This window comes from Hemiscyllium ocellatum, chromosome 10 (assembly GCF_020745735.1).
Source record: "Hemiscyllium ocellatum isolate sHemOce1 chromosome 10, sHemOce1.pat.X.cur, whole genome shotgun sequence".
NCBI lineage: Eukaryota > Metazoa > Chordata > Chondrichthyes > Orectolobiformes > Hemiscylliidae > Hemiscyllium > Hemiscyllium ocellatum.
The window spans coordinates 84350989-84378502 of NC_083410.1; positions in this window are offsets into that span (position 1 = coordinate 84350989).

Consider the following 27514-nt stretch of genomic DNA (forward strand, 5'->3'; position numbering starts at 1 on the left):
AAAATCCACATGCATTATAAATGGAATATTTTAAAGTCAGGAATTATGCGACATTATACTATATATTATGTGCATTACAAATATACATACACAGGCACACACAGTAACAAGGCAAACTTCAAAACTTTCAATAGGAAAATTTATGAATACATTTTAACATCAAGGTCTTTTTCAGGAACTTGATCACGAAAATGAGCAGTGGGCTGATTCAGGATCAAAATAGGAATCTATAGGTGAAAGCAGAAGACAAGGTTGAGGTGTGAAATGCAAAAGTTGTGTCAGTGTTTATCTGATGGGAAGGGAACCTTGTCAAATCTATAGATCCTATTGTCTTACAGGAATAGAGAAAACGTAATCTACTGTAGCCTACTAAGGGGAATCTTTTTTTTTTGTAAATCTACAATAATGAGTAGAGTGGCTCTTATTTGAATACAGTATATGTTTTATTGAGATCTGTCTCTTGATTAAATTTCAACAATATGAAACATAGATACTAAGTTAGTCTAGAACAGCATTTTTTAAAACAGTAAGACTGTGCAATGTTTTGGGTCTGTAGATTGTTAAGATGCAAAGATAACCTTCAGTAGAGTGATGTGTTCTTTCCTGCTGGATGTGGGAGATTAGGGAGAGTTCCCATTTTACTGATGATTATGTCTGCAGGAAGTGTGTTTGGTTGTGAATCCTATCAGATCACATGGATCGGTTGGAACGGCAGTTAGAGGCAATGAGGAATTTACAGGAACTAGGGAATGTGATGGATGGCAGTTATAGGAAGGGAGAAAAACTGCAGGCATAGTCAGATAGATGGGTTACCTCCAGGAAAGGTAGGAGAAGTAGGCAGGTAGTGCAGGAGTCTTCTGTGGCTATTCCCATCTGAAGCAAGTATGCTGCTTTGGAAAATATAGATGCCTTTTAAATCAATAGCATAAATAGACAAAGTCTTTTCCCTGGAGTCGGAGAGTCCAAAACTAGAGGGCATAGGTTTAAGGTAAGGGGGGCAAGATTTAAAAGGAACCTAAGGGGCATTTTTCATGCAGAGGGTGGTGCTTGTATGGACTATGCTGCCAGAGGAAGTAGTGGAGGCTGGTACAATTACATTTAAAAGGTATCTGGATGGATGCATGAATAGGATGGGTTTAGAGGGATATGGGCCAAGTGTTGGCAAATGGGACTAGATTAAGTTAAGATTGTTGGTCGGCATGAACGAATTGGCCCGAAGGATTTGTTTTCGTGCTGTACATCTCTATGACTCTATGACTCTCTACAAATTGTAAGATAATATTCCAGGGCAGTACTTGGGGGCCATATGCACTTTTAGAAGTTCAGCTTTTCAAATGAGCCATTAAAGCTCTGAGATAGATATGAAAAAATCCCAATAGCAATCTTTTGGTAACACCAAGAAAATTCTTTCTTTTGTCCTGACCAGTACTTATTGCTTAACGCAACACTTACATAAGTTATCTGGTTATTGTCATGGAAAACAAAAATGGTGAACCAGGAAATAGCAATAGAGTTGATTAAATATTTTGCATCTGTCTTCATGGTGGAAGCCACAGATAACATTCTAAAAATACCAGAATATACAAAGGGCAAGAGATAGGAAGTAATGAATACCATTATACCTGGAGAAAACATACTAGAATTAGAATTAGAATTTATTGTCATATGTACTTTCACATGAAAAATACAATGAAAGATGTTGTAAGTCACCCTACTATGGCACATATATTAATGACAGAAGTTCATAAGTAAAATCATAATTTATAAAAAAAAAGTAACTTCAAGACAAAGTTAATCAAAATCCATTTAAAATCTCCTGATCTTGAAGAAAGCTGATCAAGAAATGATGCACATAGCCAGAATGACACGATACACAATCTGGAATGAGACCATCATCCATGAGGAGAGTGACATACTGGGATGAAAACCAAAATGCTGGAACACCAGAAAAACTGGGTCGAAAGTATCTGAAGAAAACCGCCACCAAGAACTCCACTTGGCCATGGGATCATTGGGTCATGGGATCACTGGGCCATGGGATCACTGGGTCAAGGGATCACTGAGTCATGCAATCACTGGGCCATATGATCACTGGGCTGTTGAATCACTGGGCCATGGGATCACTGGGCTGTCAGATCACTGGGCCATGTGATCACCCAGTCTTTTGGGTCACTGGGCCATTCAGATCACTGGGCCATTCGAATCACTGGGCTATTAGATCACTGGGCCATGGGATCACTGGGTTGTCAGATTACTGGGCCATGTGATCACCGAGCTGTGGGCTCTGCCACTCATGGAAGCAAACAACACTCTGGGATGTCAGAACACCGAGCTAGGAGCAATCACTGAAGATTAAGAAGGACTGCCATCGAGACCTCATACCGGGACAAACCGCCCCATCAGAGACCAGGGCCAAGACCACCACAACGGGACAATACGCTCTGACAGACAGACCACTCCACAGGGCCAAGACCACCAAACTGGGAAAAAGACCACTCTGTCAGAGACCACTCCACAGGACCGAGACCACCACACCAGGAAAGATTGTTCTGTCAGAGATCTCTCCACAAGGCCGATACCACCACACCGGGAAGGAATGTTACTCCGGACCGCCAGAAGCAACCTGTCACACTGGAGAAGTTCTCTGCTGAAGCTGTTAAATGAAGGTAGGATGAATTTGATATTACCTACAGTATCGAAACGAATTGGAAACATTAAAAAACAGAGAACGAAAAGAAGAATAGTCAAGGTGAACTGAATAGATGAGCAACCGGCTCCTGTACTGAGGATCCTGCAGGCTGCGCTGCTATTCCGATCAAGAAACTAATTAGGAAAACTAACGGGCAAAAGGCCAATACGTCCCCAAAACTTTAGGTTGCATCATACCACTCTAAGATGTTTTAGCAAAAAGGGCAGGAGGCAAAAGAAAGATAATTATAGGCCAGTTACCCTAATATCTGTTTTACCTAGGAAATGTTACAATCTGCTAGAAAGGATACAAAAGCAGACTATTTTTAAATAATAAATAAAATCAAGTAGAGTCAGCACGGCTTGATGATGGGAAATCATGCTTGACACGGTTATTAGAATTCTTTGAGAAGGTAAAATATGTAAAGGAGAACCAATCAATATAATATTGGGGATTTCTAAAAGACATTTGATAGGTACCACATGTTAAACTATTTAATAAGAGCCCATCATGTTGGGTGTAGTATATTGGCATGGGTAGATGATTAGCTGACAAATAGAAGACAGAGAGTTGTGATAAAGGGGGTATTTTCAGGATGACAACCTGTCACTGGTGGAGTGTCACAGGGATCAGGGCTGGGACCACAATCATTTATAAGGTACATTAATGTCTTGGATGAAGTATTACGGCCAAATTTGTGAATTAGACAAGATGGGAAGATAAGTGTTGACAAAGACACAAAGACTCTGCAGATAGGTATAGTTAACGTCATTGTGCAAAAAGATGGAAGATGGAATATGATGAGAAAATATGAGGTTATGGCGGGAAGAATAGATGAGCTGAATATTATATAAATGGAGAAAGATTGCAGAAATCTGCAGTACTGAGTGTTTGGGGATCCGTGTGTATAAATCTCAACAACTTAGCAAACAAACTCAGCTGGTAATAAAGAAGGCAAGTGCAATATTGGCTTTTATTTCTAAGGGAATTGAGTATCAAAGCTAGGAGGTCTTGTCCAATCTGTACAAGACACTGGTCAGACCACAGTTAAATACTGTGAACAGTTTTGATCCCCTTAGGTAAGGAATGATATACTAATATTGGAACTGTCTAGTTAAATTTCACTCAGCTTGTTGCAAATATGGCAAAATTGTCTTACAAGGAGATGTTGAATAGGTTGTGTGTGTACTAATTGGTACTTAGAAGAACGAGAGACAGCCTAATTGAAGCATGCAAAATTCTCAGAAGGCTTGACAGGATAGATGTTTCTCCTTGTGAGAGAGTCTTGGTCATAATCTCAGAGTAGAAGGTCACTCATTTAAAATAGAGATGAGGAGGAATTTCTTCTCTTAGAGGGTAATGAATCCGTAGAAGTCTTTACCATAGAGGGCTATTGAGGTTGTGTCATTAAGTATATTCACAGCTGAGATAGACAGATTTTTCTTCAGTAAAGGAATCATAGTCTATGGGGATAAGGCGGGAAGGTAAAGTTAAGGAGTAGTAGATTAGATTTGATGGGCTGAATGACCTACTTGCGCTCCTCTGTCTTATGGTCATATGTTTTAACTGTTGTAAGACCCAGTTGTGCACAAATCAACTGCTTCATTTCCTATGACAACTGCAATTCAGAAGTACTGCATTGACTGCAAGGCACATTGTGTGTGTGGGGGGAGGGAGCGGTATCCTCTAGTAATAAAGCACGCTATCTAAATGGAAATCAAATTTCTTTTATAAAATTGGATTTGAACAGGAGCCCAGTACCCATGAAGCAATTGATTGTGTAATCCACTTCTCTCAGGAAAGTGAGACGTGCCTCTACGTCCTCTCATATTCCAGGCTTGACTATAAAGATGTAATTTGGGATATTCTATCTCCTTCAGAGTAGACTGTCACTTTTCATTAAATTTGTTCTGGATTGAGGATTGTGGAAGGCATCCTGAAACACATTTAAAAATAATTTAGTGTGTGGATCTCTGCCAAATATCTACAGATGTCATAGGTGGAATAACAATAAACTTTTAATAATGGTCCCCATCCTATTGTCATTAATGTGACCCAATGCACACAATTGGAGGAAATGGCTTCAAATACGATGTACAGCTGGGGCTCCCTGATGCTCCTGTTTGATGCATTACTTTATTTTAGGATGTACTTCATTTGGTAGTGTACAAGCTTCTGAGTCAGAAGGTCATGGTTTCAAGTCCCATGCTAGATATTTGAGCATATAATCAATGCTGACACTTCAGTGGTGTACTGCAATGTCAAAGGTTGGACCATTAAGTCAGACAATTAGACCAGTAGGTTAAAAACAGACTTCTAAAGGATCTCACAGGACCTTGAAGTAAAGTGAAAAGAATGAGGTGTCTTAGCTAATATCTATTTACCAAGAACCTTCACTAAAACAAAATAAATGATTATTATCACATCATATTTGTTAGAAAATTGTTGTGCACAATTCGTTGCTGCATTTCCTACATTGCAACAATGGCCACACTTCAAAAGTACTCCACTGGCTGCAAGATGCTTTGGGGTATCCTGAGGTTGTGAAACCTTCTAAAATCCTTCATTCTCATGGTCCATCCAAACATTACCAGGAGTTTCTAAAAGGACCTGCAGTTGAGTTGCATTACTGATAAGGGAGTGTCAGAGCTGTACAAAGTGAAGTCATCTTGGAGGGTTCATCCACTGAGATATTATGGATAGACACACAATTAGGAGGAGTGCAATCACTTTGATGGGGTAGTACTACAAGCCTCCCAATAGCGAAGAGGAGATAGAGGAACAGATAGATGGACAGATTATGGAAAAATGTAAAATCAACAGTGATGTTGTGGTGGGTGATTTTTACTTCCCCTATATTAACTGGGATTCACTTAATGCCAGGAGCTTTAATTTGGGGGTCAGGAAAGCGGGGTGGAATTTGTTGTGTGTCCAGGATGGTGTTTTGAAACAATATGTAAATAATCCAACCATTAAAATGTACAACTACACCAGGAATGAGCCCTGACGGGAGATTGATGTTTTGGTGAGGGAGTATTTTGGGAAATGAGACCATAAATCTGTAAAATATTAGTTACTTATGGATAATAATAGGGGTAGTCCTCAGGTGAAAGTATTAAATTGGAGAAAGGCTAATTACCCCAATAATAGACAGGAACAGGGGAATTGGGGGCAGCTGAGGGTAAATCCACATTTAGTTAATGGGAATCGTTTAAAGAACAGTTGATTAGAGTTCAGGATCAGCATGTTCCTATGAGGATGCAGGATAAGGATGGAAAGATTCATGTACCTTGCATGACAAGAGAAATTAATCAAAAAGAGAAAGGAAGCATATGTAAGGTTTAGGAAACTGGAGAAAAAAGCCGTATCATAATAGTCACATCATATGATCACTTGATAAAATTATATTATTCTGAAAAAATAAAATACTTTTCTACTTGGTTATAAAATCATATGCACATTAGAAAGTCATAACTGGAACAATTCTTTATTACATATGTTGTTTCAAATCTATATCTTTGAGTGTATTTTCACATATTTAATCATTACAAATTTCAGGAATAAGAGGTCAGCAATGTTACATTTTTACCTCAGGCGATTTCTGCTGAGAGAATATTGTGATTCAACCCAAGCACCATCAGAAACACATTTATATTGACTACCTCATGTTCGTTTAAGGGTAATACAAATCTACCTGATTAAAACCTACTATTGGTTTAGTATCTATTATTTAATGCTCTGTGCCAAAACAAATCACAGACATTTCTTTTACAAAATAAGTCATCTCCCATTCATCTACCTGGAACATTAGATTGCTTCATTTATTTAGTTACTTATTGTATGTCTTTACAAAGAAATGGATAGGACTTGCAGGATAGGTCCAGGCCATTCGATCCAATGCTTCCTCCCCAGGAGCTTCCTTCCACTCTATTTGCTTAATCTCACCAGATTAACATATCTTTTTACCTTCCCCTTAAATACATCAGTGCAATGTGTTTTAAGCACTCCATGTCATAGCAAGTTCTACATTAAGCAGGCTGGTTGTTTTGCTGATTATTAACAGTTCCTTATGAAACCGGCAGTCATTCAATTATCAAGGGTTCACGGATCAAACCAAATTGGCCACCTAAATCCAAGTTTTCTTTAAAACTAGATCCTAATCATTAAAGTTGATGCCCAGGCCACAACCAGAAATGAATTTTGTTGGGAGGGAAGTTGAAAAAATACTTGAAACAAAAATCATTAATCTGAAAGGAAAATTGGCTGGCCAGACAAGACAGAACACACTTTGATTAATGGGAAGGATGTTTTTCTTTTAAAATATTTGCATGCCAAAGATACAATATGTCCAAATGCAACAACATATTCTCTGGTAGTTTGAAATAAAAATAGACAAACTGTGCAGAGAAAAACAATATTTCAAGGCTATGGTAGTATATTCAGCTTCTGTGTTAAAGGAATTGTCCAGTGTAAACATTTGTAATTTGTCCCCAATTTTAAGCGCTACGTTTGACAGTTCTGCTCATTGTACCGAACTTCATGAGGAATGGGACTAATGGGAACTTTAGCATTGAGGTTATATATGTAGTGGTTGGCTGCATAGTTTTCTCTCCACAAGTTTTAAGTTGACCTCATTGCTTCCTCTCTTGTCTCACTAATTAACTGCAAGCAATCTTCTTGAAGTTCACTATCCACATAATTCAAGATATGGTGCTTTGGAAAATTTGTGAGAATGAGACAAGGGACTGATTTAATCAAAGGACATGAACTGTGCTACCATTCTTCTGACCTAAGTCATGATGTGGAGGAGCTGGCATTGGACAAAGTTAAAAATCACACAACACCAGCTCTAAACCAGCATGCCCCATGTTGGTGGCATCGCTGCAACAGCCTCAGTACTCAACACCAACAACTGCCAATCTCTGAGCACCATTCTACAACTCATCCACTTCATCCTCGACCACAACGCTTTCACCTTTGACAGTCAGGTCTTCATCCAGACATATGAACAGCCGTGGGGACCATATTTGTACCCGAGTATGCCAACCTATTCATGCACATGTTCAAACAAGGCTTCTTTTCTGCACAGGACCTCCAACCAACGATACATATCAGACATATTGATGACATTTTCTTCCTCTGGCGAGGAGTCATTGAAACACCTTCACAGTGTTATCAACGAGTTTCATCCCAATATCAGGCTTACCATGGACTACTCTTTAGTACCTGTCTCATTCTTGGACACATGTATCTTCATTAAGGATAGGCACCTCAGCACCTCACTCTACTGCAAACCAACCGATAACCTCACAATGCTACACTATTCTCGCTTCCACCCTGAGCATATTAAACAGCCATCCCCTACAGACAAGGGGTGGGGAGGGAAATACATCTCTGGTGGTGGGGTCTTTTTGGAGGTGGCGGAAATGTCGGAGGATGATTTGGTTTATGCGAAGGTTGTTAGGGTGGAAGGTGAGCACCAGGGGCATTCTGTCCTTGTTACGGTTGGAGGGATGGGGTCTGAGGGCGGAGGTGCGGGATGTGGATGAGATGCGTTGGAGGGCATCTTTAACCACGTGGGAAGGGAAATTGCGGTCTCTAAAGAAGGAGGCCATTTGGCGTGTCCTATGACCTCCGGGGAGACAGATTCGGAATACGACCAATAGGGTACCCTTTGTTGTTCAGTGCTTCCTGGGAGCAGAGAAACTATGCCATGTTTTTTACAATCTGCAACACATTATCAATGAGAATAAGCACTTCTCCAAGACTTTCTCAAGACAGCAAACTGCCCAGCCTTTGGGACGACATCAATCACAACATCGTACAACCTTGTCATGGCAACCACTGCCAGACGTGTCAGAGTGTCGACATGGATACCACCATTACACGTGGGGACACCACCCATTGTGTATGTGGCAGGTGCCCGCGTGATTCAGCCAGTATTGTTTATCTTTTACACTGCAGGCAAAGATGCCCTGAGGTATGATACATTGGTGAGACCAAGCAGATGTTACAACAATGGATGAATGGACACTGCATAACAATCACCAGACAAGGGTGTTTCCTCCAAGTCGGAGGACACTTCAGTGGTCAGGGACATTCGGCCTCGAATCATTGGCGACTGTCCTCCAAGGCAGACTTCGGGACAGGCAACAACACAAAGTAGCTGAGAAGAGACTGATCGCCAAGTTCGGTACCCATGAGGATGGTTCAACCAGAATCTTGGGTTCATGTCACACTACAGGTGACCCCATTACACTATACAATCTCTCACTCACACGCAAGTGCGCGCGCGCGCGCACACACACACACACCACACAACACACACCCTTACATTCTCACGCACTCACGCAGACCCTCTCTCATTCACACGCTCTCTGTCATATACACACACACGCACCCCACACTCACACCCGTGCATATACCCTCTCACAGGCTTATACTCCATCACACTCAACCAAGTTTGTACACACACAAACAACACTCTCTCACTTGCATTCACACTCACATGCACACAATCACGCTCTCTCACATGCACATGCACACATATATAAATCTATGGGGTGAATTTGTATTTACAGATTCATATTTGCAGATAGATTCTATTTTGCTCAAAAAATGCACAATCTGCATGCAGTCAATGCAAGCAGTCAATACATGTAGTATTTGGTAAATTCCACTTTGGAAATAGAACCAGTCTGACTCAAGCTTGGGATACAGACAGACACTAATCTCGCATATTTAATGCATTGTCTGAGCTGAGATATCATCTTTTTTTTAATAAAACCTTAAGCTATCCCAATAATGTGACTTAAAAGATGTTTTGGGATTTACATTTGAATGAACCAAAACCTGCAACCCATTCTAAAAGATGAAAGATTTAACAATAATCTAGGGTAGTTCAATATATAATTTCAGTTGCATAACACTGTTAACCTTTGCTTTAAATTCTGTGTCTTATGGTCCTGCTCCACAACAACCTGGTGAAGGAACAGTGCTCTGAAAGCTACTGCTTCCAAATAAACTGTTGGACTATAATCTAGTGATTTCTAACTCTTGAAACACTTACCAAAATGCTGTTACAAAAGCAAACAAGTACCTTTCCATCACAATGGCCTGTGTAGAATGCTTTTGCAGCTGTTATCGGTGGATTCATCTCTTCCCTTCTCTGACCTCTCTCCTTACATCCCCTGTAAACTTGACTTAGTCTGACACCCTGATGATGTATCACATCTCATGTAATATCATTCACCCATTAGCCAGTCCAAAAGAAATCTCAATTTTAAAATTGTCATCCTTATTTCCAAATTGATTCCTGACCCCACTCCTCCTCACCAAATCCAGCTCAACATCTTCCCTGCATTCCTTGAATTCTAGCCGTTTGCACATCCTCAATTTTCATCAGTTCACCATTAGCCGCCCGACATTCAGCAGCTTGGGCCTACGCTGTGGCATTTTCTATGTCAATGCCAGCACCTATATCACTCCGTCTTCAAAATGCTCCTGAAAACCTGCCTGTTTGATCATACTTTTGATCATCATTTTCTCCTTAGAAACAATGGTGGTGCCAGGTGACTGGAGAATTCCAAATATTAAACCTTTGTTTCAAACAAAAGAATGTTAAGATAAGCCAAGAAACTACAGGCCAGTCAATATAACCTTATTGATGGGAACGCATTCAGAAATCATAATCTGGTACATAATCCATTGGACAAATATGGAATAATTAAGGAAAAACAGGAGCGAATTGCATTTAACTAACTTACTAAGGATTTTTGATGAGGTAGTAATGAGGATTGATGATTGCAAAGTGGTTGCTTTCAGACCGGAGAATGGTGCATTGTGGGCTTCCTAGAGAGCAATGTTACGATGTCTGTGCTGCTTGATATATATTATTGACCTTACCTTGTGTTGACACAGGATAATTACAAAATTTGTTGATGACACAAAACCTGGAGTGTGCATTGAATTTTGAGGAGGATAATGATAGACTTCAAGAGGACATTGCAATGAATTCTGTGCTGAAAGCCAGCATTCTGTGAAAATGGCAACATTTTAACATTTGGGAGTACACAGTTCTAATGATTTAGAGTCATAGAGTCATAACATCATACAGCATGGAAACAGACTCTTATGCCCAACTAGTCCATGCCAACCATAATCTCAAATTAAACTAGCCCCACCTGCCTGTGGTTGGTCTATATCTCTACAAACATTTCTTACTCATGTAAATGTGTTTTAAATGTTGTAACTGTACCTGCATCCACCACTTCTGGAAGTTCATTCCATACACAAAACACTCTGTGTGTAGAAGAATTGCCCCTCATGTCTTTTTAAAATCTCTTTCCTCTCACCTTAAAATTGTGTCCCCTAGTTTTGAAATTCCTCCACCCTATGGAAAAGGTAGGTGTTATTCACCATATCTATGGTGCTCATGATTTTATAAATCTCTATAAGGTCACCATTCAACCTCCTATGCTTCAGTGAAACAAAGTCCCAGCCGATCCAGCCTCTCCTTATAATTCAAACCCTCCACTTCTGGCAATATCCTAGCAAATCTTTTCTGAACCCTCTCCAGTTTAATAATATCCTTCCTATAACAAATTTGATTGTTCCAAAATTAATACATGCAATTCTGCCTTGAAATAAGGGTGGAACTAATTTCAGGGTTTCCACTAAGTCACAAAGGAGAGTTTAGGCGTTGCTGAAGAGCAGTTCTAGGTTGAATAGAGAAGGACAGACAGCTGCTGGTAATTGTGCAGCTGAACCTGCATGGGTTTTGTATAGTGAGAACTAAAGGAAGTCCAATGGTAGTTGAGTAGCTCTGGGACTCATTGAAGTCGTAAGAGCTGTGAAGGGCTTTAAAGAAGCCTGAATTGCGAGTCAGGATGAAAGGCTTATAAGGCATATTTTCTTAATGCAACTGAGTTATATTGCAGATCAAGGACAAAATCCAGTAGTGCTGGTTAGGTGAAACTATACAGTCAAGTAAACATTGGCATTGTGCCTATGTGGCAGTATAGTTTCATAGCCAAAGGAAGTGTGGACACAGGGCAGGTGAGTGAGTGACTAGAGCAGGACTAGTTGTTGAGGCAGTGCACAATGTAATGGCTCATGAGGAGCAATTTCAAAGCCTGATCAACAAAACCTAAAAATGGTAAACCCTTGTGAAGTTTCTTAAATGTCAAGAGGGAATTGCTGACAAATCCATGAGATCTGTCTTGATCACGTTTGCTTTTGAATGTGTGCAGGGCATAAAATCACAGTCTATTCCCCATGTTTGCCACATATAAATTTTGAGTATTGGGATACAAATTGCATATGTATCGTAGAATGTACTAGAGTTCCATCTTGTATAGTAAAAGTTTATTGTTGTTTATTAAAACCCTGGAATCTTAGAAAGTTCCTTGGATCTCACTCTTATCTACTTTAGAAATAAAGATTTCTGGTCTTTAATCAGATCATAACATAATTTGATTATCTCATTTAGGGTCAGAACCTAATTTTGGTCTGACGTGGGATCGTGACAATGTTTCAGTTTAATGGAATGAGTGGGAAATGGCAGGTGAAAGTTAATGCAGAGAGGTGAGGATTGATTAAATTTAGTAGGAAGAAAGAGGAGAGGCACTATAAAAGAGAGAATCAAAATCTTAAAGGGTGTATAGGTGCAGTGGGACCTAGGATATAAGTGTAAAAATGGAAGGGGAAGTTAAGAAAGCAGTTAATAAAGCATAAGAGATCTTGGACAAAAGCAAGGAAATTATAATAAATCTGTATGAGAAAAGTTCTGCCTCGGCTCAAGTGCTGTTTCTGAGTTGACCTAATGCTCCAAAAACCATCTCACCCAGAACCACACTCTATCACTGTAACCCTGCATTTACCTTGGCTAATCCATGTAACCTGTACATCTTTGGACTGTGGGAGGAAACCAGAGCACATGGAGGAAACCCATGCAAACACAGGAGAATGTGCAAACTCTACACAGACAGTCACCCAAGGGTGGAATCAAACTCGAGTGCTGTGAGCAGTAGTGCTAACCACCGTACTGCCCTTGGGTTGCTATCTGAAGTGGAAAATAGTCATGATTTGGAGATGCCAATGTTGGAATGGGGTGTACAAAGTTAAAAATCACACAACACCAGGTTATAGTCCAACAGGTTTGATTGGAAGCACACTTAATGTTACGATCGAGCCCTCCACAATCACCTGATGAAGGAGCGTCACTCCGAAAGCTAGTGTGCTTCCAATTAAACCTGTTGGACTATAATCTGGTATTGTGTGATTTTTAACTTTGAAGTGGAAAAGGTTGCAAGAAGGTGGGAGCTGCATTAGGATAGAGTCAACACAGACATGACACTGCTCCCCTGTGCAGGAGAATTTGATGATGCTGTAATTGTGTCCATCCTCATCACATCTTTCCCAGATTGGTATAAAACCATGTTTGGTAACACTCCTGCTTGGGATGTTTAACACCATATAATGGCACTATATAAATGCAGGTTTGTTGATTAATGTAATTTTATCTGTCAATACATTGAATAGGGAGTGAGATAGAAGTGTGAGGCTACTGAAAATAACAAATGGTGGAGATCACAGCACATCAGACAGCATCCATAGGGAGTAAGCAAGCTAATGTTTTGAGTCTAGATGACTCTTCATCAGAACAGAAGTGAAATATGGAAGGGCAGCATTTGTGCTATAGTTGGGTAGGGGGTGGGAGTGGCATGTGTAGAGTGCTAGTGGAGGAAAGGTATTGACAGTTCAGATTAAGTGATCAGAATGTAAGAATGGCAGAACAATGGTGTGTGTAACTGCCAGGTGTGAAAGTGAAGACAGTCCCATTGGGGTGGGAGAGGAGGGGAGAGAGGATATAGTGACAGAGAATGGACCAACTAAAGCTAAAAGAAAAGAAAGAAATGGGAGTTGGTTCACAATTTAAATGCGTTGAAGTCCAGAAAGCTGTACAGTGCCCATTCTGAAGATAAAAATCACACAACACCAGGTTATAGTCCAACAAGTTTAATTGGAACCACTAGCTTTCAGAGCACTGCTCCTGGTGGTTGTGGAGGACACAATCGTAAGACACAGAACTTATCGCAAGGGTTTACAATGTTATGTAACTGAAATTATACATTGAAAAATACCTTAATTGTTTGTTAAGTCTCTCATCTTTTAGAATGACCATTTACTTTCACTTCTTTCATATGTAAATCACAAAACCTTTTTAAAAAGTTACATTCCTGAGGAGGTCATTACGGTTCCTTGCTGGGCCTTTTCAAAAAAAAACCAAGGGGTCCATTTTGGTGGTGGGGCAGAAATTGAGACCTTGTCAGTTTATCCTATCCATGCCCATCATGATTTTATAAACCTTTATAAGGTCACCCCTCAGCCTCCGATGCTCCAGCCTGTTCAGCCTCTCCCTATAGTTCAAATCCTCCAACCCTGGCAACATCCTTGTAAATCTTTTCTGAACCTTTTCAAGTTTTACAACATCCTTCTGATAGGAAGAAGACCAGAAGTGCAGGCAATATTCCAAAAGTGACCTAATCAAAGTCCTTTACAGCCACAACATGACCTCCCAACTCCTATACTCAATGCTCTGACCAATAAAGGAAAGCATATCAAACGCCATCTTCACTACCCTCTCTGCCTGAAAATCTACTTTCCAAGAACTATGAACCTGCACTCCAAAGTCTCTTTGTTCAGCAAGCTCCCTAGGACTTTACCATTAAGTGTATAAGTCCTGCTTTGATTTGCTTTTCCAAAGTGCAGCACCTCACATTTATCTAAATTAAACTCCATCTGCCACTCTTCAGATGCAACTCCATCTGATCAATATCCCATTATACTGTGAGGTAACCTCCTTCGCTGTCCACTACACCTCCAATTTTGGTGTCATCTGCAAACTTACTAACTTTACCTCTTATGCTTGCATCCAAATCATTTATGTAAATGACAAAAAGTAGAGGGCCCAGCACCGTTCCTTGTGACACTCCACTGGTCACAGGCCTCCAGTCTGAAAAGGAACCCTCCACCACCGCCCTCTGTCTTCTACCTTTGAGCCAGTTCTGTATCCAAATGGCTAGTTCTCTCTGTATTCCATGAGCTCTAACCTTGCTAACCAGTCTCTCTAAATTTGTTGCACCTAATGTTGCCTACTCTACATTGGAGAAACCAAACACAGACTGGGTGACTGCTTTGCGGAACACCTCTGGTCTGTGTGGAAGCAGAATCTCGACCTTCCCATAGCCAATCATTTTAGCAGAGCATCCTGCTCGTATGCCCCGCACGCCTGTCCTTGACATGCTGCAGTGTTCCAGTGAATCACAGCACAAACTGGAGAAATAACATCTTATCTGCAGAGTAGGCATTTTACAGCTTTCTGGACTCAATATGGAGTTCAACACCTTCAAATTGTGCACCAACTCCCATTTCTTAGTTTTCTTCTATCTTTATTTGTTTCATTCTCTGTTATCATGTCCCCTCTTCCCTCTTTCCCCACTCCAGTAGGAATGTCTTATCTTGCAAATTGGGCAGTTAGATATACCATAGTTCTGCCATTCTCACATTCCAATCACTTAATCTGAACTATCAATATCTTTTCTTCATCAGCATTCCAAACGCCACCACCCCCACCCCCACCACTATAGCATAAATGCTGTCCCCTCCATGTTTCACTTCAGTTCTGATGAAGAGTCATCTAGAGTCGAAACATTAGCTTGCTCTCTCTCTTCATAGATGCTTTCTGAGCTGCTGTAATCTCCAGCATTTGTTGTTTTCAGTACAGATTCCAGCATCTGCACTAATTAGCTCCTTGAAGTGTGATGGTTGAGATAGAATGTACCATCCTTCACAGCTGATATGATGCAGGAAGTATTCAAATTATGCAGATTGATAGATTGGAGCAGAATTCAGTTATTGAACAGTAAATAGATTGAGGGAGGACTGCAGCTTCAAGCCATCTAATTTTTAAAAAGGGTCACGTTTGAATTGTTTTGTATCTTTTCACTGAAAATAATTAATGCCAACGGTATGAAGACAACATACACTGGGGTGAAGGAGAGTCTCTGCTTGTCAGTAATATTGTGCATAAATGTATTACAAAACAGTGCTTAATATAAACTGTAATCATTTGTGGAAGGAACTTTTCCTTCTGCATATGAGGAGCAGGAAAATCGACATTTCGGGCAAAAGCCCTTCATCAGGGTTTTTGCCTGAAATATCGATTTTCCTGCTCCTCGCTGGTGTTCGCGTATCCTGGTGGCTAACTTTCTTCCTGTTTGTCCTACGTAGTGTTTGTGGCCGTCCTTGCATGCAATTTTGTACGCTGGTTTTGTCCATGGGTTGTACTGGGTCTTTTAAGTTTGTTAGTTTTTGTTTGAAAACAGAGGAGAACATATTCAAGAAGAACGGATTCTCAAAAAATACAGTCCACAGATTCTTCAAGAACAAACCACGACAAGCAGACCAAACACAGCCAGAAACCCTAACCACCTTACCATACATCAAAGATGTTTCAGAAATGACAGCCAGACTACTAAGACCCCTCGGAATCCTAGTAGCTCACAAACCCACCAACACTCTCAAACAAAAACTAACAAACTTAAAAGACCCAGTACAACCCATGGACAAAACCAACATCGTCTACAAAATTCCATGCCAGGATGCCACAAACACTACATAGGACAAACAGGAAGAAAGTTAGCCACCAGGATACATGAACACCAGTTAGCCATAAAAAGACACGACCCTCTCTCCCTCATAGCCCTCAGCATGGATGAAAAAAAGCACCATTTCGACTGGGACAACACATCTATCCTGGGACAGGCTAAGCAAAGACATGTCAGAGAATTCCTAGAGGCCTGGCACTCCAACCACAACGCCATAAACAAACACATAGATCTAGATACCATCTATCAACCCCTCAGAAAACAAACAGAAAAATGACATCACCACAAACCCCAGGAACCCCATCCAGGACAAGCATATAAATAGAAAGCAGGAGACAACAGCTTTGCTTCACTTGGAGATCACCACTGATGATGTTACCTAGCCAGGTAATGAAACGTCTGGATATCAAACCTACAGCTCAGCGAGCAAACCTACACCCCAAACCTCAACCTGAGCTATAAACCTTCACAAACCTTGCAATCTTCACCACGTTGTAGTGTGCTTTTTCTTTTGTTTTTATGCTGTCCTTGACTTACCTCATCATCCATGGTTGCCTCGTCCTTTCCTTAGTATGTTTCTTCTTCTTCTTCCTCGGGATGAATTTCTGCTGTCCTTCCCAATTATCCCTAGAAACTTGTGCCTTTGCTGCTCCATCATCTTCCCTGCTCATCTCCCAATCAATTCTGGCCAGCTCCTCCTCTTGTCTTTGTAGTTACCTTAACTCAATTGTAATACCGTTACGGTTTGAAAGAGAGAAGGTAAAATCGGATGTAATGGTGTTACAGTTAAATAAAGGTAATTATGAGGGCATGAGAGAGGAACTGACAAAAATAGACTGGAAGCAGAGCCTAGCGGGGGAGACAGTAGAGCAAAAATGGCAGGAGTTTGTGGGTATAATTGAGGACACTGTACAAAGGTTCATCCCCAAGAAAAGAACGATTATCCGGGGAGGGATTAGACAGCCATGGTTGACAAAGGAAGTCAGGAAATGTATTAAAGAAAAAGAGAGATCCTATAAAGTGGCCAAGAGCAGTGGGAAATCAAAAGATTGGGAAGGCTACAAAAACAAACAGAGGATAACAAAGAGAGTAATAAGGAAGGAGAGGATCAAATATGAAGGTAGGCTAGCCCGTAATATTAGAAATGATAATAAAAGTTTCTTTCAATATATAAGAAACAAATAACAGGCAAAAGTAGACATTGGGCCACTTCAAACTGATGCAGGAAGCCTAGTGATGGGAGATAAGGAAATAGCAGGAGAACTTAATAAGTACTTTGCGTCAATTTTCACAGTGGAAGACATAAGTAATATCCCAACAATTAAAGGGAGTCGGGGGCTGAGTTGAGTATGGTTGCCGTTACAAAAGAGATAGTGTTAGAAAAGCTAAAAGGTCTTAAAATTGATAAATCTCCTGGCCCTGATGGGATACATCCTAGAGTTCTGAGAGAGGTGGCTGAGGAAATAGTGGAGGCATTGGTTGAGATCTTCCAAGAGTCACTGGAGTCAGGGAAAGTCCCGGATGATTGGAAGATTGCTGTTGTAACCCCCTTGTTCAAGAAAGCATCAAGACAAAAGATGGAAAATTATAGGCCAATTAGCCTAACCTCGGTTGTTGGTAAAATTCTAGAATCCATCATTAAGGATGAGGTTTCTAAGTTCTTGGAAGAGCAGAGTCTGATTAGAACAAGTCAACATTGGATTTAGTAAGGGGAGGTCGTGTCTGACAAACCTGTTGGAATTCTTTGAAGAGGTGACAAGCAGGTTAGACCAGGGAAACCCAGTGGATGTGGTCTATCTAGACCTCCAAAAGGCCTTTTATAAGGTGCCACACGGGAGGCTGCTGAGCAAGGTGAGGGCCAATGGTGTTCGAGGTGAGCTACTGGTATCGATTGAGGATTGGCTGTCTAACAGAAGGCAGAGAGTTGGGATAAAAGGTTCTTTTTCGGAATGGCAGCCGGTGACAAGCGGTGTCCCGCAGGGTTCAGTGTTGGGGCCACAGCTGTTCACATTATATATTAATGATCTGGATGAAGGGACTGGGGGCATTCTAGCGAAGTTTGCCAATGATATGAAGTTAGGTGGACAGGCAGGTAGTACTGAGGAAGTGGGGAGGCTGCAGAAGGATCTAGACAGTTTGGGAGAGTGGTCCAGGAAATGGCTGATGGAATTCAATGTGAGCAAATGCAAGGTCTTGCACTTTGGAAAAAAGAATAAAAGCATAGACTACTTTCTAAACGGTGAGAAAATTCGTAAAGCCAAAGTACAAAGGGATCTGGAAGTGCTAGTCGAGGATTCTCTAAAGATAAACATGCAGGTTGAGTCCATGATTAAGAAAGCGAATGCAATGTTGTCACTTATCTCCAGAGGGTTGGAATATAAAAGCACCGTTGTGCTACTGAGACTTTATAAAGCTCTGGTTAGGCCCCATTTGGAGTACTGTGTCCAGTTTTGGTCCCCACACCTCAGGAAGGACATACTGGCACTGGAACGTGTCCAGCGGAGATTCACACGGATGATCCCTGGAATGGTTGGTCTAACATACGAGGAATGGCTGAGGATCCTGGGATTGTGTTCATTGGAGTTAGAAGATTAAGGGGAGACTTAATAGAAACTTACAAGATAATACATGGCTTGGAAAGGGTGGACGCTAGAAAATTTTTTCCTTTAGGCAAGGAGACTAGCACCCATGGACACAGCCTTAAAATTAGAGGGGGTCAATTCAGAACAGAAATGCGGTGATATTTCTTCAGCCAGAGAGTGGTGGGCCTGTGAAATTCATTGCCGCAGAGTGCAGTGGAGGCCGGGACGCTAAATGTTTTCAAGGCAGAGATTGATAGATTCTTGATGTCTCGAGGAATTAAGGGCTATGGGGAGAATGCAGGTAAGTGGAGTTGAAATGCCCATCAGCCATGATTGAATGGTGGAGTGGACTCGATGGGCCGAATGGCCTTACTTCCATTCCTATGTCTTTGGTCTTATGGTCTTATCTGATTCCAGCTTCTCTCTCTCAAACTGCAGGGTGAATTCTATCATTTTATGGTCACTGCTCCCTCGGGGTCCCTTCTTCACCTTAAGATCTCTAATCAAGTCTTCCTCATTACACATCACTAAGTCTATAATTGCCTGTTCCCTAGTGGGCCCTACCACAATCTGCTCCAACTAACCATCTTGTATTTTCTTGGATTCGCAACCAACCTGATTTTCCCAGTCCATTTGCACATTGAAGTCCCCTAGTGCATTTATTTGTATTTTCTATTTCCTGACTTATTTTCTGCCCCACATCCTGACTGCTGCTCGGAGGCCTGCACACAACTTCCAGCAGGGTCCTTTCTCCTTTGCAGTTCCTCAACTCTACCCATACAGATTCTACACCTTCTGACTCAGCCCATCTGCCTGCCCTTTCGATGGGATGTGTATCCTTGGATATTTATTTCCCAACCCTAATCCTGTTCCAGCCATGTTTCGATGATATCCACAACAACATACATGCCAGTTCCAATCCATGCTACAAGCTCATTTACCTTGTTTCATATGCTCTGTGAATTCAAGTACAATATCCTCAGTCCTACATTGACTGACCCCTTCTCATAATTGTTCCTTCATCTGCTTGCCTGAAATTAGATTCCTGACCTCTTTCCATACTCTCTGTCCTATTACTTGCTCTGGAAACTTTAATAACCTCTGCTGAGCCCCCATCTCCTTTAATCTTTTCCATTTAACTCAATTCACCCCCCACTATTTAGTTTAAACCCTTGTGCACAGCCTTAGTTATGCAATTCACCAGGACTCTGGTCCCAGCATGATTAGGTGGAACCCATACTGGTACAGTACTGATGTTGATGTAACATGACATGTTTACATCTTTAATATTATTGACCCTGTGCCAATTTAGTTCATTGCTGTGTAGAAATCCAGAGATTATTGCCTTTTTGGTTCTGCTTTTTAATGTAGCTCCATATTTCCCCAGCAGAACTTTAACCACTTTCTACCTAAGTCATTGATATCTACATGGACCATGACAACTGGATCTTTCCCTTCCCACTGCAGCCCAGATAAGGTATTCTGAATCTGGGCACCAGGCAGGCAGCACAGACTCCGGGGCTCTCAATCCTGGCCACAGAGAACAGTGTCTATTCCCCTGACTATACTATGTCCGGTTATAACTTCATTTCTCTTTTCTCCCACGTCTTGAGTGGCTCCCTGTACCACAATGTTATGGTCAGTTTGCTCATCCTCCCTGCAGCCCACAGAGGAAGTGAGACTCTCAAACCTGTTGGACGACTTGTTGGCTAAGGTTACTTCAGCACTGTCTCCTGAATCCCTCCATGAACTCTTATTCAAGTCAATGCCAGGTCCAGTGGATTTTCTGTAACCAGTCCTCCCATGATAGTTTCTGCTTACTTGCTATGACCTCTGTCATTGTAAAAGTCCCTCCTGAGAGCAAATACTATCAAATGGCCTTTTGTGTTGGAATTACAATTGGCTGTATGTTTAATAACTTAAGATATGTGTGGAGCATCAATGCGGGCATGTCTCAGATAGACCAAATAGCCTGTTTGCTTGCTGTAACTGTGATGTAATTCTATGTACCTGACTGCCATCTCATCAGAAGACAATATGCAGCTTGATTAGACACAGCATATGTGTATGCCCTGGGCAACAATATAAGAGACAATTTATTGTGACATATCTCTTACAGCTCTTTAAACTAGACCAACTAATGTATTTTAACAGAAGCTCTACATTTACCACTTGAGAGAGCCGCATGCAAGTAGTTGATCCATTTGCTGTTTGTAGCAGTCAGGATTTTCAACAGAAACAAGAACTCGGCTTGTTGTGAATCAATAGCAGACTTTTCACTGTGCCAGTTTTTATTCCACTTCGAAATGTTGCTGACTTCTAAAATTTCAAACCAAGTAAAAATGACAGGAAAGCTTGAATACAAATTTCCAAAATATCACTTGAATTCTGTGAACTTCACTAGAAAGAAAAATCGGCTTGAATTCATGAGTAACCTGTTTCATGCTGTTGGCATGGTCAAATATTCGTCCTGTAAAATATTGGAAAGCAAAGTTACTTTATGACGGTTACTGATTACTTGGTCTCTGACAGCTTCTTATCACTCTCTCATGCATAACCACATTTAATCAGATAGCAGTGTCAATCAACAGCTTTTGGTCTTACTTTCATTCATTTCATTTTAAGTGTGCAAGGAAAATGTCACAGTTTGACAGAAATTGATGCAGATAGAAAAACTGTAAAAAAAAACAAATTCAATACAACCCGCTACTTTTACAGCCTAGCAATGTTTTGAAGAGAAACCTGGAATTATTTCATCGTTGTACATTTTTAGGAAGACTGGTGGTAATCTATTTATATTTAAGGGCCATGTGAAATGGGAAAATGGAATTATTTGGGTAATCTAGCTTTAGAAGTGTTTACCAAGGCTTTGTAGGGACATATGGTTTCTTGGAATTGTTCAAGAGAAATGTGAGCTGATCAAGATTGAAAATTCAAATAATTTCAGAAAGGATACAAGCAAAGCTTTTAAAAGAGAGAAGTGATTAGGTTTATTGGCTTAATTACTGGACAAAGCAGCTTTGGAAAAAATGGGACTATATGAACGTTCACAAGCAATACTCTTCTAGAGTTGATTTCTATGTTTCCAGGACAGCTGGGTTAGCCAGTAGAAAGTAAAGGCCTCCAAAGTTTGCAATAAGCAAAACTCTCCTTTCCCCTGGAAAGGTAATAAGAAACTTTAAAGCAGGATAACTGAAAAGATTGCTCTTTTAGTGAAGAATTTAAGGGAACTTGAGAAAATTTCAATTACCAGCATCTCTAACTACTTCATAATGCAGAAAGCTTAACAATTATGTTTATTCAGATTGATTTTCCATATGAAATGAAGTCTGGTGTACTACAGTCAGCATTTTGATCTTGTCCACAGGAAACTCAGGAGCCTTTGGAAATTCATCCCACTTTAACCCATCAATTCAGACATGTCCCACAGAGGTGTTTTTATTTTGCCTTTTTTCTATTAAAAAAACACACATAATCTCTTTAGAGCTGTATTATTTTATTTGTCTTGTGAATGTTTTTGAGATTACAGCTAAATAATTTAATTCAGGAATATACTTTAGTTGGTAATCAGTTTTGCCACTTGTTTCAAAGATGGGCTTTGTTTCTATGTCTTTTAAAAGAATCACAGTGAATGTCTCTTTTGTTCGGTATAACAGTAATAAAAGGAAACAATTTGTCCATTTTGCTGATTGAATCAAAACATTTACACTAATGGTATGGCTTGTGGAGTAATGGGACTTGATTACCAGCACATTGTTTTCATCAGTGTCGTAACAAGATGGACTAGCTTTCCTAATGACAGTCTCAGTGTTTTCTTAGTCTAAGTGTTCAGCCTCATCCCTTTTGATGTAAAGCAGCTGAAAATAAATTGTTCTGATTCCAGCCTTGTTGGCTGGATGTGTAGGTCCACAATACAGTATCAAAATGATTTTTACAAAAATGATAAAAAATGACTATGACAAAGATAAATTATAAATGTCCTGTATACAAAAAGCAAGACAAATCCAATCCAAAAAAATACTGCCCTATCAGTCTCCACTTGATCCTTAGTAAAGTGATGGAAGGCTCCATCAACAGTGCTATCAGCAATAACCCCTGACACCCAGTTTGGGTTCCACCAGGACCACTCAGCTCCAGACCTTATTACAGCCTTGATTCAAGCATGGATAAAAGAGCTGAATTCCAGTGGTGAGGTGAGAGTGACATCCCTTGACATCATGACCGCATTCAATTAAGTGTGGCATCAAGGAGCCCGCTCAAAACTGGAACCAATATCAAGTGGCAAACTCTCCTGTGGTTAGAGTCATACCTGGCACACAGGAAAATGGTTGTTGGAGGTCAGTCATCTCTGCTCCAAGAGATCTCTGCAAGAGTTTCTTAGAGTAGTGTCCTAGGCCCAGCTTCAATGACCTTCCCTCCATCATAAGGTCAGAAAAGGGAATGTTCCTGATGATTGCACAATGTTCAGCACCATTCACAACAGCTCAGACACTGAAGCAATCCATGCTCAAATGGATATGGACAATATCTAAACTTGGGTTGACAAGTGGCAAGTGACATTCATGCCACACAAATGCCAGGCAATGACCATCTCCAATAACAGACAGACAATCTACCCACTGGCTCTTGATATTCAATGCTAATACCATCACTGAATCCCCCACTATCGACATTTTTGGAGTTAACATTGACCAGGAATTAACTGGGCTCACCATATAAATACAGTGGCTATAAGAGCAGGTCAAAGACTAGGAAAACTGCAGTGAGTAATTCACCTCCAGACTCCCCAAAGCCTGTCCATCTTTGACAAGGTACAAGTCAGGGGTGTGATGAAATACTCCTCACTTGCCTGGATGAGTGCAGCTCCAACAACACTCAAGAAGCTTGACACCATTCGGGACAAGGCAGCCCACTTGTTTGGCACCACATCCATTCCCTTCACCACCAACACTCAGTGGCTGCAGTGCATCTTGTCGACAAGATGCATTGCTGAAATTCACCAAAGATCCTTAGACAGTACCTATCAAACATATGACCAGGGCAAGGACAGTAGATACACGGGAACCCTTCTGAGCCACTTGCTGTCATGACTTGGAAATATGTCACCATTCCTTCACTGGCGCTGGGTCAAAACCCATAAGTGAATTGTGGGTTAACCCACAGCAGGTGGACTGCAGCATTCAAGAAGGCACCACCACCTTTCTCAAGAGCAACTAGGGACAGGCAATAAATGTTGACCAGCATGCAATGCTCATGTCTCACTAGTGAATTTAAAAAATCTTCAGCCTTTGGTGTAGTTGACTTTATGCTCCTCTTAAAGTCTTTTCATCATTGTCCAGCTGTGTGGAATTTCATTCACCTAGTTCCATTCTTAATTGTCTGATTGTAACCAGACTATCACCAGCAATGGCTACTCCTCACTCTCTTCCCAATAACTCTGATGTTCTTCAAAGATCTGTTCTTGCCCCCTTCCTGTATCTTATCTATATGCTGCATCTTTATGATGCCATCCAGTACTTCACCAGGCTGAAATTTGCCAAACATTGGCTGTGTCAATTTCAGATAATTTCATGGAGGGGTTCTCTCTGTGAGCTTTAGTGAGTTATCTCACACAGTTCACTGCTGCTTGCCTCATTATGGGTGTGCCATGCCTCCAGGCTCATTAGTGGCACAGGTACAACCAATGACAAGTCTTCCCAGGATTTCTGCTGCCAGCACCATATTTAAAACTGTGCGCCACACCAATCACTGCCAACTACGAGTAGCTGTCCGCAGTATCTATAGTGAAAGGAAACTAAAAGAAATAACTTCCAAGGGCACTGAGATGGCATGGGTGACACTACGTTTAAAATACAAGTTCACACTTGGAAATAAATTGTTGCTTTTTATCATGACCTGTTTGATTGACTTGAGCTGCAGGTTCATGGCAAGGTGTGGCATGGACATGACAATGCAGTGACATGTCGATTACCCTGACTGGTGACTGCTGACAACCATGAGAAACTGCTTGGTTTTGTGTCTGCTTAAAAAGACAAAGAAATACCATGAGTCTTTAAGTCTTGAATGAGGCGGCAGAGCACACAAAGGTGAGAAGGATGTTGTGAGCATCCAGGTAAACATGAAGGAAAGAGTGCAGAGAAAGCAAGTGAGGAGCCCAGAGATGCACACTGCTCCAATGCAATGAGTCCTCATCGCTGCTCACAAAGTGGTCTGGCAGCAACATTACAATGTAACGTATGGGTCTACTCCAAAGTGCGGGACTGAAATGGAGAACTGATGTTCTCAGTGAGTAGGAGGTGTGCCATGATGATGTGGGGAAGCTGGTTCATTTCTAGTATCAACTTTCGTGAATGGCAGGATGCAGATAGCCACTACCATTGGTGTATGTCCTGAGTTATTGAGGAATTCTCACCTAGATGGGTTCCCAGAGGAGTACATGACAAGCTGGAGTCACCAGGAGTGCATGTTGATCTTCACATCGGCAGTTGTTGCCATCTGTTTTCTTTCAGCAGCGTGGGACAATAGCGACCTGAATGTAAATGAGGTGAGAATCAGTAATAATAAGATGTTAATAGAACCATAGAGATGTACAGCACGGAAACAGACCCTTCGGTCCAATATGTCCATGCCAACCAGATATTCCAGCCTAATCAAGTCCCACTTGCCATCACCTGGCCAATATCCCTCCAAACCCTTCCTATTTATATACCCATCCAGATGCCTTTTAAATATTGTAATTGTACCAGCCTCCACCACGTCCTCTCGATACTCATTCCACACATGAATCACTCTCTGAATGAAAAAGTTGCCACTTAGGTCTCTTTTATATCTTTCTCCTCTCAACCTAAACTTATGCCCTCTAGTTCTGGACTCTCCCACCCCAGCGAAAATATCTTGTCTATTTATCATATTTGTAAACCTCTATAAGGTCACCCCTCAGCCTCCGATACTCCAACAAAAACGTCCCCAGCCTATTCAACCTCTCCCGATAGTTCAAATCCTCCAACCTCCTTGTAAATCTTTTCAGAACCCTTTCAAGTTTCACAACATCCTTCCGATAGGAAGAAGACCAGAATTCCTTCAATATTCCAAAAGTAGCCTAACCAATGTCCTCCAAAGATGCAACATGAGCTCCCAACTCCTGTACCCAATACTCTGACCAATAAAGGAAAGCATACCAAATACCTTCTTCACTATCCTACTTACCTGTGACACTACTTTCAAGGAGCTATGAACCTGCACTCCAAGGTCTCCTTTGTTCAGCAACACTCCCTGGAACCTTACCATTAAGTGTATAAGTCCTGCTAAGATTTGCTTTCCAAAAATGCAACACCTCATACTGATCTAAATTAAACTCCATCTGCTACTCCTCATCCCATTGGCTCATCAGATCAAGATCTTATTCTAACCTCAGATAACCTTCTTTGCTGTCCACTATAATTCCAACTTTGGTGTCATCTGCAAACTTACTAACTATACTTCCTAAGTTCACATCCAAATCATTTATATAAATGATTAAAAGCAGTGGACCCAGCTCAATCCTTGTATCACTCCACTGGTCACAGGTCTCTAGTCTGTAAAACAACCAACTAGCACCATCTGTCTTCTACCTTTGAGCCAGTTCTGTATCCAAGTGGCTAGTTCTCCCTGTATTCCATGGGATCTAACATTTTTAACCAGTCTCCCATGGGGAACCTTGTCAAACGCCTTACTGAAGTCCATATCGATCACATCTACTGCTCTGCCCTCATCAAACCTCTTTTTTTACTTTTTCAAAACTCAAACAAGTTTGTGAGACATATTTCCCACACAAAAAGCCATGTAAGCTATCCCTAATCAGTCCTTGCCTTTCCAAATATGTGTAAATCTTGTCTGTCAGGTATCCCTCCAACAACTTGCCCACCAATGATGTCAGGCTCATCGGTCTATAGTTCCTTGGCTTGTCCTTACCATTCTTAAATAGTGGTACTTCATTAGCCAACCTTCAGTCTCCTGGCACCTCACTTGTTACTCAATGATACAACTATCTCAGCAAGAGACCCAGCAATCACTTTCCTAGGTTTCCACAGAGTTCTTGGGTTCATCTGATCAGGTCGTGGTGATTTATTCACCTTTATGCATTTCAAGACATTCAGCACTTCCTCCTCTGTAATATAGACATTTTTCAAGATGTCACCATTTATAAAAACACTTTGGATTCTCTTCAACCCTCTTTGTCAATACTATCTCATGTCCCCTTTTTGCACTCTTGATTTCCTCCTTAAGTGTACTCCTACTGCCTTTATATGCTACTAAGGATTCACTCGATCGATCCTATCTATACTTCGTTCTTTTTCTTAACAAGACCATCAATTCCTCTAGTCATCCAGCATTCCCAATACCTATCAGCCTTTCCTTTCACTCTAAGAGGAATATACTGTCTCTGGACTCTAGTTATCTCATTTCTGAAAATTTCCCATTTTCCAGCTGTCGTTTTACCCACGAACATCTGCGCCCCCAGTCAGCTTTTGAAAGCTCTTGCCTAATACCGTCAAAATTAGCCTTCCTCTAATTTGTAACTTCGACTTTTAGAT